The sequence below is a fragment of the Pelobates fuscus genome, chromosome 2 (assembly GCF_036172605.1).
Source record: "Pelobates fuscus isolate aPelFus1 chromosome 2, aPelFus1.pri, whole genome shotgun sequence".
Lineage (NCBI taxonomy): Eukaryota > Metazoa > Chordata > Amphibia > Anura > Pelobatidae > Pelobates > Pelobates fuscus.
Window position 1 is genome coordinate 180,024,423 of NC_086318.1, and position 15,900 is coordinate 180,040,322.

At 39.8% G+C, this 15,900-nt stretch overlaps 1 protein-coding gene across 2 annotated transcripts in view; it reads left to right on the forward strand.

Moving 5' to 3' along the window:
* The window catches only part of KCNQ5 (potassium voltage-gated channel subfamily Q member 5), a 608,771-nt gene that overhangs the window by 156,269 nt on the left and 436,602 nt on the right, over positions 1 to 15,900 (forward strand). The gene's annotated exons all lie outside the window — the stretch shown is intronic.

The window sequence follows — 15,900 nt, forward strand, 5'->3', positions numbered from 1 at the left end:
AGGTTCAGTGTCTCCATGCAGAGGGTGGAGACACTGAATGTCAGTGCTGTACACTTTGCAGCACTGCCCTAGTAAGCACCTCTAGTATCAATCTGATGAGTGGCCATTGGAGGTATCCCTAGGCTGTAATGTAAACATTGCATTTTCTCTGAAAAAAACAGTGTTTACTACAGAAAGCCTGAAGGGACTGATTATACTCACCAGAACAAATACAATAAGCTGTAGTTGTTCTGGTGACTATAGTATCCCTTCAAGAGTTAAAAAAAAGTGTTCTATGCAATAGTTTTAAAAAAAACTTACCTTAAATCGTGTGGCGTGCTGGTCTCTGCATGGCCACTCCACCTCCCTGACAATATGATCTCAGCCAATCCAATGCGTCCCTATAGGGAAGCATTAGGAGGCTAGTGCGCATGCACAGCAAAACGCTGTGCCAATGAAATGTTCTGTATGAGTTTATCTCAGTTATAGCTGCTGCAGCACCTCTTGTTGCTGTCAGGACGTTGTAGGATTAAAAATAAAAAATATAGTACACTAAACCAAGACCACTTCACCTATAAGCATCATTGAAATTCAATTTTTCAAAAGTGGCTCATCGGGGGCGATAGCCTGACTGGCAAGCAGAGTGGATGTGTTCTGAACTTCTGAGCAAGCTTCCGAACTTCGCACAACAATTGGTGCGAATTAATCCAGTCAGATCGCAGATTACATCTCACCGCATAGTAGGGACCTTGGCAAACCAACTGATAACAAACTCAGAACCTTTTCGGTTGGGTTTATCCTGGTCCCAGGAGACTACCTGCTGCAACTTATTGACCCCATGACTGCTGTTTGCGGAGGCACCACGTGACCCAGCCACAACCCATATTGACACTACCCTGGCTAAGCTAGACCTCACCTTTGCAATATTTTGGGCCAACATAGAGGCAAGGCAGTGGAAAGCGCAGACACCCAGACAAGGTGCTTCTAAAGTGCTGGAGCGCCTTACATGCATCACCCGCCCACAGGGGACCTTCTTCTAAGAGCCCAGTGTTCTCCACTTAAGGCGGCTATTGGTTGAAAGCACAGGAAGATTATAACGGCCTTCTGGCACATTCTGCAGGTATGGCCTTTGCTTCTCTCCAGTAGACTCCTGCATTAAGATTGGTTCTCTAGCACTCATCTGACAACACAGCATTTTATTATATTTTGTTTTAATTTTCGTTACTCATGCTTGAATTATATGTATCTCACGTATGCCACTACTGTTTTACTTTTTATCCTCAGCCGATTTTACTGTGTGGAATTTTACCCCACTTGTGGTAGGGATAGGCTGATGTCTTAAGCATGCTTAAAGGCACTAGGCCACAGGCAGGGGGAGCACTGTTTATCCACAGCATTTGAATTCCAATGGCCTTTTCCTTATTGTTACACTTGAAGTGTTACCACATCTACCAGTTAGACGTGACACTCTTGCTTGTTTCTTGTTCTTACTCATATAAAATGTGCAATGTCTATCTCTGCCATGCTTTCATATCAACACGTATGCTATTATGTCACTTGCTTATGCTGTTATGGCATTACAGGTGTGTCTGTAACCACTCACTTGCACAGAAAAATAAAGAATTTAAAAAAAAAAAGTGGCTTGTCCATTTCATAAAAATTATTATTACAGTCACATTTAGAAATAGAATGTAAAGAGTATACATAGCGTTTTGAAGTACGGTGTAGAAATTGTTATAGATCGTTTTATCCTTGAGAGTTGATTATGAAATTTGCACTGAAAAACATAAGCTGGCAATGAATTCTAGGAGCTGTTTACTTGGTTGACTTTGACTTGGATTTTAATACAGAAATGTAGGAGAAAATTGACTTGTTATCAAGAGGACATCATGTAACACTCAACTTGAATCTCTGTACAAGTTATAATCCATGATTAATTGGAAATTGAGTCAATTTCTTCTTCCTACTCATCCTTCTGTTGTCAGAAATATGGCCAAATGGTGGAAGCTACCCATGGAACAGGACATTTTATTTTTCGAAATCAATCAATAGGATATAATTGGAGTCCCTGGCACATCAACATAATCTCTTCATTGCATCTTATTCATGGATCTGTTCTATCGTATTCCATGGAACTAAATGTTTCTGATGATGCAGCTTAAATCAGAGTTTGTTTAAACGTGCTTATAAAAATGTGACAATATTTTGACCTCACAATGGTTAAAATACAAAATACTCTTTTGTAATCTCCAAGTAAAAGAATTCAGTTAGTTCGGTGGAGAGCAGAACCGTTCTTTTTTTAGTGCATATTGCCACAATGGTACTCAAATGTGCTCTCTTCTGTGATAGATATTCACCTCATGACCTGCACAATATGACAATTTAAAGAGACACTATAGTCACCCAGACCACTTCTGTTCAATGAAGTGGTCTGGATGCCAGGTCCCTCAGGTTTTAACCCTTCAGATGTAAACATAGCAGTATCAGAGAAACCACTGTGTTTACATAGCAGGGTTAATCCAACCTCTAGTCGCTGTCTTCCTGACAGCCACTAGAGGCGCTTCTGCGACGCTGGATGCAAAATTCACATCCAATATGCAAAACGTCCATAGGAAAGCATTGAGAAATGCTTTCCTATGGACTGTTTGCGCGCGCTGACGTGGGTGGGGGAGGAGAGGTCACCAGCACCGAGGGAGCCCGGCGCTGGATTAAGGTAAGTAGCTGAAGGGGTTTTATTCCTATATATATATATATATATATATATATATATATATATATATATATATATATATATATATATATATATATATATATATATATATATAAAAATAGTCACATTTTCTAAATGCACTTACATCAACTTTATGGCTATGTGAATTGTGCAGTGAAATCTCACACAATACAATTAACTGTATAAATTACAATACTAACAATTGATAAGAGAAAATACTTTTCAAACAGTTAAAATTACAGCTGTCACATACTAGATTTCTTTTAAAAAAAATAGTCTTTTTTTTTTACATAAAGATCTATGATTAATTTACTTATTTTCTTTCTATGAATAAAATAAGTCAACTGCAGATCTTTTGTCTTGTACCAAACTATTCTAAGGTAACGACCAACTACAGTAAAGATATGTTTGTCACATTGATTACACTTTTCACATTAAATGCATGTCACACTAATTATACTCAACATCCTTGTCTCATTTTGAAATGCTTTGTTTGAACTGAACGCAGTCATTTTTTTAAAAAAAAGAGCGATAGGGGTAAATGTAAATATATAGCTTTATTAATACCTTACTTGTGGGTGAAATGACAAAAGTATACTGTCAAAGCATCAAAACCGATTATTCTTCTGTAAACAATGTGCTTTTAATGACAAACAAAAACTTTTATTGATTTACAATTTCCCAGTAAGTTTATAAAGAGTTTTCAAATCCTTTTGTATAGATGTTCATGTCTTTATAGGCTGTAATCTCGTGATATAGCATTGCAATTCTTTTTTGGGAGGATGAAATTGGATTGATTAGACATGACTAAGATGTTCTTACACATCTCCACAGGAACGTCTACTCAGCTTAATTTGTTCCACCTAAGCACATGTGAAGTGGATCGAAGCAAGAATGTATTTTGGGACACCCCTTCGGCCTACTAATATTTATTTAGGAGTCTGAAGGGCATTAAAAGACCTTCTATATCTGAGTAAAAAGTGCATGTGAAGCTGTTGTGGTAATACTGTGCATATCTCAAAGAGATACATCTGTTGAACTCTGTCCAATAAATATAATATTGCAATAAACCATAGTAAGCATTGAAAGGGTAAACTACTGAGTTTCTTTAGGCTTTTGTTTGCTCTCAGAGTTTCTCATATTCTCCGCCTTTGGTCAGAAAAATGGCATGATGCACTTATTCCTCATTTCCACTGAGCGGATCGGTTTGGGTCGGTTCGGTACGGTACGCTATTTTGAGTGTTTCCATTATGAAAGTGGCCCATACAACCGAACCGTACTGCCCCATTCAGGGTCCTGCTTCAGCTGTAGGGCCAGAGGAAATGGTACGGTAAGGTTAGGGTGGAGCTACTATACAATCCATTGATTGGATGACACGCTAGGCATTTTTTCTAAACCCCCCCATGGCCCGTGAAGGTCTGACTTGCAGTGGAAACACTCACCTGAATAGACCGGACCATTCTAAACCTTCCAAACTGTACCGACCCGAACCGGTCTGCTCAGTGGAAACGAGGCATTATTTACCTAATTGATTATATGAAGGGTTAGGAATCACTTGAAATGCAAGACAAAATGGGAGGTCTACTTACTTTAACTTTTCCCACCAGTAAAAAGTACACATGTATCGTTCTCTATTAACCATCTCCAACCTTTCTATATGATTTGGATGGGAAAGATCTTTAACCTTTTTAAACTAACTTTAACTTTAACTAGTAATTATCCATAGGAACAGGAAGAGAAAAGCAGAGGAATACAAAAAAGTAATTCTAGCCCAGCAAGTGAAGGGAAAATGAGACCTCTCCAGAATCGTAGGGGAGTAGATCTCACACATCTTATTGCCTTAAAACAGCGCTGTCATGCCGAACTTACCTTTCCTCAATCTCTTCCTCTTCTCCCCCTCTCTTAGGATCTGTTCTTCTTTTTTTCCTGTCTTCTTTAGTTTTCTTTAAAATCATAAGTCAAAGTAGGGACTCTTTGCCTTATGGAGGTTTCCTCTGCTTGACCAGCTTTGACCAGCGAAGGAGCAAAGTGTGCTTCATTTCCGCTGGTCAGTGCAATTTTCCCATAATTCTTACCTTTCCTCTGTGATCTTGCGATACTTCCTGTCATTTTACACAAAACTGCCGAATTGCGTTCTAACTCAATGAGAACAGTATGTTCGTTTGTTTTAGAACTCAATTCGGCACTTTGTTCGTATCGGAATTTCATTCGAATGAATGAAACTCCGATCCTATTCATTGCCGCGGCTGCATCTTGCAGCCGCTTAGTAGATAACTCCCTAATTCCCACGGTATTAGGGAGTTATCTACCAAAAGGCTGAAAGACCTAAATTGGTCTTTAAGCCACATTTACTAATACTAAGTAAAGATTACTTAGTATTAGTAAATTATCTGCCCCTACCCACTATGGGGGCTCACTGTAAAAAACAAAACAAAAAAAAACTATTGGCCCCCACCCCTGAGCAGTGGGTGGGGGCCATAATGGATAATCAGGGGGGACCTACTGTCCTCCCCCCGGCCCCCACCCTTGAGCGGTGGGTGGGGGCCATAAATTACAATGGGGGGACCTACTGTCCTCTCCCCGGCCCCCACCCCTGCGTGGTGGGTGTGGGCCATAAATTTCAATGGGGGGGACGACCTACTGTCCTCCCCCCCCCCCGGCCTGCACCCATGAGCGGTGGGTGGGGCCATAAATTACAATGGGAGGGGAGGACCTACTGTCCTCCCCCCGGCCTCCACCCTTGAGCAGTGAGTGGGGGCCATAAATTACAATAGGGGGGACCTACTGTCCTCCCTCCCTGGCCCCCACCCTTGAGCGGTGGGTGGGGGCCATAAAGATAATGAGGGGGAGGGACCTAATGTCCTCCCCCCAGCCCCCACGCCAGTGCGGTGGGTGGGGCCTTAAATTACAATGGGGTACCTACTGCCTCCCCCCCGGCCCCCACACTTGAGCGGTGAGTGGGGGCCATAAAGATAATGAGGGGGGGGACCTACTGTCCTCCCCCCAGCGGCGGGTGGGGGCCCTAAGACAAATTCCCCTGCTCCCCCATCAAAGGGGACTAGGGGTCCCCAAGCCCCTAGTCACCCACCCCCCAACCCCCAAAAAAGTAACCCCCTACCTACCCCCCTCACCCTAAAAAATAGTGAGGGGGAATAAAATAACTAACCTTACCAATCAAAATTAAACTTACCATTTGACGTCTTCTTTTTTCTAAAATCTTCATTTTTCAGCCCAAAAAAAGGCCAAATAAAAAACCATCATATCCGTCGAATTTAAAATAAAATAAAAAACCCAAGCGCAAAAAAGAAAAACCTGACGAAAAAGAAAAAATCGAGCGCAAAAAATATTCCATCTTCACCCATGGAGGGCTCAGCGCAGACTGAGCTCTGCAGGGCGGGGGAAAGCTTATAAAGCCTTGCCCCGCACTGCAATTAGGCTAAGAACACTCTGATTGGCTGGTTTAAGCCAATCAGAGTGCTCTTTGTCATTTTACACAGCGTGGGAAAATTCCAAAGAACTTTCCCACGCTGTGTAAAATGACACAGAGCACTCTGACTGGGTGGCTTGAAATCCATCCAATCAGAGTGCTTTTTGTCATTTTACACAGCGTGGCAAAGTTCTTTGGAATTTTCCCACGCTGTGTAAAATGACAAAGAGCACTCTTATTGGTTAGATTCCAAGCCCACCAATCAGAGTGTTATGAGTCAAATTACACAGCGTGGGAAAATTCCAAAGAACTTTCCCACGCTGTTTAAAATGACACAAATCACTCTGATTGGATGAATTTCAAGCCACCCAATCAGAGTGCTCTGTGTCATTAGTAGACATGCCCCTACTCGCGGTATAGCGAGTAGGGGCATTTGGGAGATTTTAATCTCCCTTATGCTAATATGGCGGTCATATTGACCCCCATAGAGTGATGGGGGACCTGGGGGGCTTAGGAAGTGGCGAGGAGCACAGCTCCCTGCCGCTTCTATCTTTAGATATTACAAGGAGGGAGCTGCACGCCGGTTGCTCCCTCCTTGTAATAAACTGAACGAACAAATGAACACTGATATTCAGTGTTCGTTTGTTCGTCTGATTTTTCTATTCATTCATTCTTCAGTAAGATAATAGATGAAATTCCCGTTCGCATGTGCGGAAATCTCACAGTCTGTGTAGTGTGGGCAGATGATGTGTCCCACAGGGACTTCCTCTACCCACACAAAGATGGCGGCACCCTGAATATAGATCGGGGCAGAAAATAAAGATAAAAAAATAGGTAATATGGGGGGCGTTCGGGCATTTGGGGGTGACTAGAGGGTCAGTTAGATGTAGTGGAGTCGGGAGGGGGGGTTAAAAAAAAAAACGGGATTTGGCCATGACAGTGCCGCTTTACGCAGCAAACCTTGTAAATAGTTTAGCGTACTAAGTTGAGATGTCTTACAATGTTATCTCATACCATGGAGTCTGTAAAGAAACTAATCAAACACCTGAAGAGTTTTTGTAAGATTTAAGAAGCATTAAGAAGTCCACCCAATCACATTTAATATTATCATAAAATGGATGGTGTCCAGTGCATCTAGAAAGATTTTATTTTCAATCCACTCGCATCAACTTCTTGCAATTCACTTAAGTAACTGGCCTTATGCTTCTTTTTGTGTGGTATCCATCCATGTTGTTAAACTATTTGAATTGCTATTAGCATCTCTCTTCTATTAATTTACATTAGGATAAATCAAGAAAACTTTCATTTGGTATTTGAGGTACTCTGTGATTTAAGAAAGTGATGTTAGAAAGATATACATTCTGGACCTTACAATAGCTTGGTTAGCAGAATACCTCCAAAATGTAGAGAAACACAGAAACACAAGAAGGCCATAAATGCAAAATAACAAAAATAAAAATGAATAACAAGATGCTAGAAATCACAGAATTGCATAATCAAGCCAATAGATATATCTAGATATTTAGATAGTCTAGACATACACCAAATTTGAGACCAAAAATAGTCACAATGATATTACTTATGGACTGTAAGAACCATGAAAATACAATATGTTTATATTATATTGATCAACCTGGCTGCATTGGAAAATGCATTGTTTAGTACCCATTCAGTTTGCCTGACTTGCTATAAGAACAGATTGTCCATCAGAGATAGTGTGGAAATGACCCTACAGGGACTCAAGAAGTAAGGTTAGAGGACCATGAATATCAGATCTTTGTGAAAATCAGCAGAAGAGAGATACTGAGACAGGAGTCTTTTTCAATGCATGCTTTTACACATTACGTATATAATGCAATTAAAAAGAGGTAGTAAAACCACTTAGCAATAGGTTGGAGGAATTCTAAAACAAAAATGAGGGCAATGTTAGAAAATTGTAAGATAAAATAAACAGAAAAACAAAAATCTGTTAGCTACACCTATGAATTGCAAATTAAAGTATACTGTTGCTTAAAATGAAAGAGCATTTCATTTTTAGACAAATATAATATCCCTGCCTGTGACAAATCGCATATGTCATTCTGATGTGCGAAACCTAATTTCAAGCTGAGCCAGAAGGTGTTCAGACATATAATTTGCCTGTAATGTGGTATAACATTACTATTGCTAAAAGCTTATTAATTGTAATTGTTATATTATTAGTACATGTCCTAATTAACAGAACATTGAAAAAGATTTTTCAATAGTAGAAAACTTTTTCTGTTTCTAATTTTAATTTGATTTTTGTAAATAAATTAAAAGGTTACCAATTATATGTGTGTGTGTATGAGTAAATGCATGCACATGCTTATTTTGCATTAGAGTTACAGAAATAATATGTTGATAATAATGTATTTGTACAAAATTAAAAATGCATTCAGTTAATATATTTTTTAAACATGATGCAAAAAATTAAGTACACAAGTACAATATTATAATCCATTAAATATCATTAACAGAATTCATGTTCACGTCTGCTAAAATTAATTTATTCATACCTAGGAACAATAACGGTGCTTCTCTTTTCCATGGTAGCAATAAAGCCATTTATATAATCGTATAGTATGCCATCTAGATGTACGTTTAAATTGTACTTATATGCAAGCGTCAGTTGAAAAAAAAGTCAAAGACAACTTTTAATAATATAGATGATTTTTAAAGTGTTTGAAATAAAAAAAAAATAGTTAATTATTTAACCTTAAATACAAATATTTACTATAACTTAAGGCATCCCAGATGATCCATGCTTTAAGTGGTCATTACTTAAACAATATAAGGTAACATTAGAGCTGATATAATTAAGATTAACTTGGTTAGAGGTCTAATGACTACCATAGAGAGCCTATGATTGGCACAGCCCAGTGTTTTGCTGCACATGCACACTAGCCTCCCGATGCTTCCCTGTGGGATGATCTCATGCATGGAGACCAGCATGCCAATGTATGTAAGCTAAGTAAATATTGCCTTTTTAACCTTTAACCCATGCAAGGAATGGACACAGCTGCAGACTTGAATACAAGTAAGATTTTACTATATTTATGGGGGCAAGAGGGCGGGACCAGGGCTGAGGGGGGAGGGCTAGATGGTGGTTTTTTTTTTTTTTTTTTTTAATTCTTTATTTTTGTTGTGCACAAAATTAACAGAAAGCCTTGGTGCGCCACAACAGCGACATCAAGAAAAATTGGTAGACATTTGCAGTACCAGTCGTGGCATTCGTTTGTCAAGGCACATTTTTAGATTAATGAGATCAACATACATTGCTGAATCTTGCATATCACATAGGGTAACATTGCTGAATCTTGCATATCACATAGGGTAACATTGCTGAATCTTGCCTATCACATAGGGTAACATTGCTGAATCTTGCCTATCACATAGGGTAACATTGCTGAATCTTGCATATCACATAGGGTAACATTGCTGAATCTTGCCTATCACATAGGGTAACATTGCTGAATCTTGCATATCACATAGGGTAACATTGCTGAATCTTGCATATCACATAGGGTAACATTGCTGAATCTTGCATATCACATAGAGTAACATTGCTGAATCTTGCATATCACATAGGGTAACATTGCTGAATCTTGCATATCACATAGGGTAACATTGCTGAATCTTGTCTATCACATAGGGTAACATTGCTGAATCTTGCCTATCATATCTATTGAGCGAGTGATACTAGGCTATACAAATCCTAGGCATAGTGATAGGGAGCTGTAAAATCAAGCTGAGTAAGACAGGCTAATAAAAACGTAGTAATATAATTACAGTGTTAAACCAAATAATAAGATGATTGTCGCTTGTGTACCGCTGGGTTTTCTGCCGCCTGGGTTAGAGTCCCTGTCAGACTTAGCTTAGTTGGCAGCCAGCTCATGTAGTCTGAATATCAGCCGATACCTTGGCTGGGTACCCATCTTCCACATGTGTACTGCCCACAGGCATGAGTCATGCTAAATTTCAGGATTGAGGCATTCCCCATACCACAGGCTTGTTTCAGGGCCTGTACTGTGTTGTTATGAACTCAGAGGTTCCCTGAGTCCCAGTTCCACCCATCCAGGGGCTTTGCTGCTTTGGGGCAGGTGTCTGCGTATCGATCCTCTCTGCATCCGTGTTCGGCGCGTTGGGGGTATTCCCCGGGTGGTCCTAGACCCAGGGAGGTGCAGGGTATGGTGTTTTGCTGACCTTGAGGTTGGTTTGCCTTTGGGGGGGTCTCTTGGGCCTTGTTCCGTCGTGTGTGTGCTCTCTCACCCGTGGTAGTTTTGCATGGGGTGCCCGCTTCATCCGGTCCATCAAGGTTGCCCAAAAGCGGTCGAAGGCTGCTTCCAGACGCTCTTCAATGTGGCTAAGTGAGTCCATGTGGTCGTCTTGACGCGGCACTGGGTCCCGTTGTAGAGGCGCGGGTGCGTCCGCCATCTTGTGTGCCACCGCTCGGCGCTCATTTTGTTGCTGCGGCTTCTCCCAACATATCTGGGGTGCCTCAGCATATAGCCCAGCGGGGGCCGGGATATCCCCCACCGGCCCAGAGGGGGGGAAAGCGGGACCTAAGCTGTCCATGGGGTGTATGATGGACGGGGGACCAGCCGCGTCCCCCGCCCTGTAGGAAGTTACAGGCCGCAGGGAACCCTCATCTCCAAGAGTACGCTTTGCCTTCGGGGTTTCACCCCAATAGGTTGCCCCCACATTCCCCTGTCGAGGCATGCCCATTGCAGAGGGAATTAGAGGGTAGATTGTCCGTTTTTTGCTTAGGAAAGTATTTAGGCTGAGGAGCTCCCTCAGCCTGCGTCCTGCTCAGTCAGTGGTCAGGCCCCGCCCCCTGGTGTTTTTAACACTATAGGGCCAGGAATACATGCTTGTGTACCTGACCCTATGGTGTTCCTTTAAATACAGCAATGGGTCAGACCTCCTTTCTAAGTATTTTGAATAGTAATCCCGAAGAGCCTCATGATAATCCATTTAGGCTGTGTAAAAAACATTTTTTAAAAACATTTTTTTTAATTTATTTTATTTTATATAGTTACAAATCTATATATTTTTTAGATCTATATTTCCAATAATAAAGACTCTTTTTTAATTTTAATTAAAAAGTTAATTTCCGTAGGTCCTTATCGATTATTATGGGGGAGCTCTGTAGTTTGTTCCACTGCACATTTTTTAGGTAAGGTTTGAACATTCAGTGCCTTTTTGATTTTTTTCATAAATATTCCCCCATTGTGCAAATTAAAAAAAAAGCCAGTGTTTTTACTAATAATCCTTTTGTTCAAATTGTTCTGTTTAAGAAAGTAGTTTCAGCTCTGTTATATCTACTGAATGTTTGGACTTATTAATATGTCCTAGATTTCTTTTAGCTCAATACCATTATTTACTTTATGTTTCCATAACAAGGAGGTGAAGAGAAATTAACCTCAGTGGACATGACCCTGCCGGAACTGACATGACGCGATTTGCTAATATGCCACTTTTTCCCGGCGCAATCCGAGCAAGAAATCTGGATGCAGACTTTGCCAGATTGTTGTCCACACTGCTAATTGCTTGGAGGAGAGCAAGCGGGCATATTCGGGGCTTTAATCACCAATGATTTAAAATGGAATCCCATGAACAGAGCTGCATACCAAGTGATGAAGCCAGAATAACATTGAAATGAGTTTTGGACTAGATGGGATTAGAGGACTCCACAGTTTCACGTTTGTTTTTCTTGTTTTAATATTCTTTGTGTTATACATTTTAATATTGTTTAATTTATATAAGTGAATTGGATGCAGCATATGTTTTTACCTTTGCATCGGGATGAAAGCAGGGATTAGGTACCACCCTTACTTGGTGGTAATTGGTTGAATCTAGAGCCGGTCTTACAAGGTTCCAAATAAGGTGAGTAGTACATAGAACAATGATCTGCCTCAGTGCTGTATGTAACATACTGTACGATTGGTGGGTTCTCTTGTACTCTTTTATGTTTTGTTATCTGGGACCATTAATAGTAAAGAAAGGTGGTGCACTGTCATAAAAGATGCAGAAGCTTTTACAATTTGACCTGATCCTTGAAGGCTCAATTTATGTGAGTGGGCAGTCTGTCGTTTAATAATTTGGTATACCTATTATTTGACAATACTTCACTAGATTTTTTGTTTCCCTCTTTTTTGGGGGTTCTTTGGAACATCCTTTTATATGTGGAAGGATGTGGAGTGCTTCTCTTACCTTTTAATATCTAACACTCCACCGTCGCTTGTAGTGTTCTAGGGCAGTGTTTACATCGCTGAGATATCAGGGACACTCTCTTTGCACCAACATCACATTAACCTGTAGTAGTTCTGCTAGACGTTCCCATTAACTGTCTGGAGTGGTCTTAAATGTCTCCTGACCATTTTGCAATTTCTTGTCTAAATACATTTTTTGTACACTATTTATTTTGCAGAACTGATTTCAATGGCACTCTTCTTTGGTATGAATAACTTTTTTTTTAATGTTAAAATAACCTATTATATGTTGGCACAATGGTGATCAGAGCCAGAATTTAGGACCTATATCCAACCATCTCAGGTTAATGCTCAGAAGTTCCGCTTCATAGGAAATCTCAGAAAGAGCTTGGAGTGAGCATATAACTAAATGTCCTCATGGTTAGCGCTGGAGCTGAGGGAACAAAGGCTTTTAGGAAATGGAAATATTAATGCTGCTTGGTGGGGAAAATGCGGTTTCTTCTCTTATAGGTATTTGTTGAAAGTTATCTTATTTATAATGCCGCTATTTTGTTCTAATTTGCAATAGTGTTCTATGGGAGAATTGGGATTATGGGAGAGTTTTTATTTATGTCATGGCAGATGTCACTGAAAAAAAGACCATAAACATTTAAAGGAGCACTATAGGGTCAGGAACACAAACATGTATTCCTGACCCTATAGGGTTAAAACCACCATCTAGCCCCTTGCCCACCTCATGCCTCCCTAAATATAGTAAAATCTTACTTGTATTCAACCCTTAAGCGGCTGGCATTGTCCCTGTTTCCTTTAGACCTGCCCACTGCCTGCTGACATCAGATCCAATCACAGTGCTTCCCCATAGGATTGGCTGAGACTGACAAAGAGGCAGATCAGGGACAGAGCCAGCACAATTCAAACACAGCACTGGCCAATCAGCATCTCCTCATAGAGATGAATTGTATCAATGCATCTCTATGAGAAAAGTTCAGTGCATACATGCAGAGGGTGGAGACACTGAATGCTTGGATGCATTTTAGGCAGCCATGACCCAGGAAGGATCTCTAACAGCCATCTAAGGAGTGGCCGGTGAAGTTATCACTAAGCTGTAATGTAACACTGCATTCTCTCTGAAAAGACAGTGTTTACAGCAAAAAGCCTGAAGATAATGATTCTACTCACCGGAACAAATTCAATAAGCTGTAGTTTACAAACACAGCAAAACTTTTAAATGCCCAGCTTTATGAGCACACACAAATGTGTATTTATTTTGTTGTGTATTTCGTTCTGTAAAAATGTTTGTTTAAAATATCTTACAAGGTGTGCAAAATTATGAAATTAGATTTAAGGAAAGTGTGCTTTGTAATATTTACCCCCCAGGAGGGCCTAACAAATCCTACAGTATCATGGCATTTTGTTGGTGTCAAAGGTGCTATGATAAACGTTACCAGCCATAGAAACGTCTTTGTGTTGATCAATATTTAATGTATTGATTTATTTGTTGTATTGCAACTTAAAGGGTTACTTCAACCACCATGACTACTTCTGCTTTTTGAAGTAGGCATGGTGGTATGAGTCTGTATATGCAGAGTTTTTGTCTTGAAACACTGCACATCCAGAGATATTTGCTTTTGTGTGCCTGAGACAAATTGCACCCCTGGCACACAGAACTCCAGGCTGCCTAATGTCAATTCTGTGCATCCATAATAAGCTTTAATTCCCTGCCCAGCCTCATCCTCCTTTCCCTCACTGAGTGAGCATGCACCCTGAGCTAGTAAAATGGACCAATCAAAGTCTTTTATTTGACATCAGACTGGCGTGCGCCAAGCAGCGCCGGGCAGCTTCTTCCGGCACTGAATTGAGCTAGGTAAAATTTATTTCCAAACCATTATTCTATCATACATGAAAAAGGGGTGGAAAAACCCTTAAAAGCCCATATTAATTTTCAATTTTTCAGAATTAAATTTTTCATGCACACTATTATGAAGGGAAACGAGTTTTAAATCATGAAAACTGCATATCATTTTTTTTTTTCAAATCACCATATACTATGCTGAACACCAGACTCTGTGAAATTATAACTCTATCCTCTTGGCACATGAAGTGTTAACTAATCAATTCATTTATATTTAGTGTTTTTTTTTCTTTTTAGTCAAAACACATTGGCTGTATTTAAATTGGAAAGTATATTCTATAAGCAATTTACAAATTTATGCCAGAATGTTTTTTAATTAACCAATCTGGATTTTGGCATCAAGCCGATGTTACCATAACAACCCTCAACCTGATTATGTTATCAACATCTGGATTATGTCTGATTCAATCTCCTGGTTATTGAAGCAAGCATGATGATTGGCATCCCATCTAATAAGATATCTGTTTAAAGCTGAAACCCTCTGGTTTTCCATGCCAGATTTATCATCTGTTATTTAAGTAAATATATACCCTTGCATTTCAGTTAATTGTCAAATATAGTTGGCTGTGTGAACATATTGCTGCTTAATTTTTAGATTCAGTGCAGTTTGTAGCTATAGACTGTGCATTGAAGCAGAGTTTAATTATAAGGCAAGACAGAATGTATTCATTATTAATGTCTGACAATGTGAGACTTTTAACAGTAATCATATCCTTACTTTTTGCTTTCATCTATTGGATTGGAATAAATCAGGTAGAATTTAGTTTCAAATGGCAATAAAGCCCTATGACAAATAAGCCTTAAAGGAAATGCCTCTAAAACTCTCTGTAACACTCTCTATATAAATAAACCTAACCCTGAATACAAGGCACAACTTTAGTCTGAATCCTTCCAAATACATGAATGATGCTGATATTAGGTTAATCTCATCATTACCCCCGGGTCTAAAAAGGTGGAGATACAAAAAGGTGGAGATGCACAGATAAGCATTCTATCATAGTCGCTGCTTCCCTGTATACTTGCATTGTCTCTGCTCACCACTGTCTCCTAGATTTACCAAAAAGACCAAGAGTGGGCAGCAGGGGCAGAGCAAGTGAAGAAAGAAAAAATGATCCAGAGCTAAAGGTCCCCATATTCTGAGCTTGAGACCCCACATCCCCCAGCTCTCCTGTTGACACCCCTGATTACTATTGTATTATAAAGCAGCGGTACCTATGATCTTTTATACTATATTCTTCCTCCATCTTGAATGGACGTTTATTATCTTTCAATGTCTTATCATCAGTAGTTTGCCAGGTGGATCCATTATTTTTAGGGAGAAAACCCTGTACAGTAGTTTTCCAAGTTCACCAATTTTCTACCAGATCATGGCTGGAAGTTATAGCTGGAAGTCCTGTCTGGAAGCCAATTGCACCTGATTATTAATTAATTTTAAACAGCAGATGACCTTGCAGCATTTTATTGATTAATCGTGAACAATAGCTAATCACGCATTGAAGCCAAATGATTTACCTTTAAAGACTGATTTCATGCCAAAACAGCAGCTAATGAATTTCCGATAGCTGGAATAGAAACCATCTGATAATGCATGAGCAATGTCCCCTGTATTAACCATATA